We start from the raw sequence: 2,005 nt of genomic DNA, 5'->3' as shown, positions 1-2,005 counted from the left end.
ACGACGCTTTCTGGCGTCGTGGTGGCGTCGATGGCAGAGAGACCTGGCACGGTAGATGCAACAGTACAGCTCTGAAGATGGATTTGTGGCAGGTGGCTGCGGCAGCCTCATACCCGGCAGGCGTCCTGGTTGAGGAGTGCGCCGGACTGGTAGGTGCCCCATACCAGGCAGACGTCCTGGTTGGGACCTCAGGTCTTAGGTGTTTAGGTTTGGCTGCGATGTCTGTTTGGTATTAGGCCCATGCTATCAGCGCCCCTTCATCAATTGGATAGGTGTAGCGACAGTTGTTGCTTAGACGGTGGCTTTAGTCTTGCTGTTGTATGACTTTGTAAGGTCTTGTAAGAATAATTAATAAAGTGGCCGCATGCATTGCTCAGATGCAGAGGCCGGAGGTCATCCTTCTTTTCTAAAAAAACAAAGTAGCTAAGGTCGTGCTTGTTTCAGCTTTGATTAGATTCAGATCATCTATGGATTCGCTTCAGTGGCAAAGCTCAACCCGTGACTCTGTTTGTTTCAGCTTTGATTCGATTAGAATCACATTTTTAGAGGAAATCGATTAGAATCACATGTGCATTCGCTTCACTGCTAACAAAGCTTATTATTATGTGAATGAGCTTCGCCACTGAAGTACACTTTGAGGTGCTTCAAGGAAATGCACTGAAAATGTCCTGAATCTTATTTCACTGGCAAAGTTGATTCAAAATAGTTGTTTGTTTCAGCTTCCCTGAAAAGTTGAATCTGGTCCTTGAATTTCAAATGAAATAGTTGTTTGTTCCAAATTCCAGAATCAGTTTCATTGCTAAAGCTGAATCTAGTCCCTGAATGTCAAAGAAATAGGGCTTAAGTGTGCCAACTTGATTCTTAGGGCAGGAACATCATCTGATAGTTATAGTCATGCCATGACTATAGTTACCCATGCCATGGCTATGTACTGATAGCTATAGTTCTACCATGATGTTCAATGACTCCATCTTCTGTCCTTGAAACACTCGTCTCCAGACTCCAGGAATTCTTCTTTCCATCATTCATCAATAGTAAGCTTTTCTCTGCCAGTTTCCTAAGTGTAGCTTTCATCATCATATTTGGCCAACCCAACCTACACGTTCACATATCCATCGTATACACATCATTTCAATGCCCCTTTCATCTTGCTCTTGATTTTGTAATCATGCCGGACTGCAAACCATTGGAGCTGGTTGTACCCAGCAAGAACACTAGCCTGCCATTCAAGAGAGAACATTTGCAATGACACCTATGAATAAAGCGAAATAACACTTGGGTCGCAAATATCTGTAGTTTACATCATGGAAGGCACTCTTGTATTTGAATGGATGCCCTGAAGTTACCATGATTCTGCCATGGAATTTATCAAATGGTAGGCACAGGCCCCTAAGAATTTGGTTATTGTCCATCCCAAGGCGAAACTCGCCAAGAAATTTCCCTGCAAAAGAATTAAACACAAAGCAATTAAGTGTGTCAACTTGATTCTTAGCGCAGTAACCTCATCTCTGATATGACAAGAATTGATGGTGACACCAACAACAACGGCTCTACGTACTAGGAGTAGGACAGGGAGGATTCATAGTGTGTCCTAGATATCAAAATAGAGACCCCGGTACAGAGTGATACCTATGATATACACACTGAAGCCTCAGTACAATGCAGGAATACCATCAGTTTCAGGTGTCTTCTTGTACACATCCAGCAACCCCCTACGCTTGTTTGCCCGGATTCAATCCAGATGGTATAGCAGGGTCCTGCATGCTACATTGCCAGCTGGCCATTACCATTTCCCGTCTCTCTCCTTGCCATAGCCGAAAAAGCTCTTGAAGTAGCCTTTGAGTGCAAAGTTACAGCAGAAAGGTGTGACTACTGTTTGGAATAAGCCGTGCCCGTCACGGGGGCGACCACATCGGGTGCGTGTGCGTGCGCGCACCGGACGCGTCGGGTGCAGTCTGAGCTGCGTCGAGTCCGTGGTGTGGTGTCCGTGTGAGTGTCTGGGCAT

The 2,005-nt window shown here is 45.3% G+C and overlaps 1 pseudogene; it reads right to left on the bottom strand.

The window, feature by feature from the left end:
* Positions 1–1,126: 1,126 nt before the first annotated feature.
* LOC109744251 (ADP,ATP carrier protein ER-ANT1-like) lies at positions 1,127–2,005 on the bottom strand (annotated as a pseudogene).

The sequence above is a fragment of the Aegilops tauschii genome, chromosome 5, assembly GCF_002575655.3.
Source record: "Aegilops tauschii subsp. strangulata cultivar AL8/78 chromosome 5, Aet v6.0, whole genome shotgun sequence".
NCBI lineage: Eukaryota > Viridiplantae > Streptophyta > Magnoliopsida > Poales > Poaceae > Aegilops > Aegilops tauschii.
Note: the sequence above shows the minus strand (reverse complement) of the source record. Positions and strands in the feature narration are given on the sequence as shown.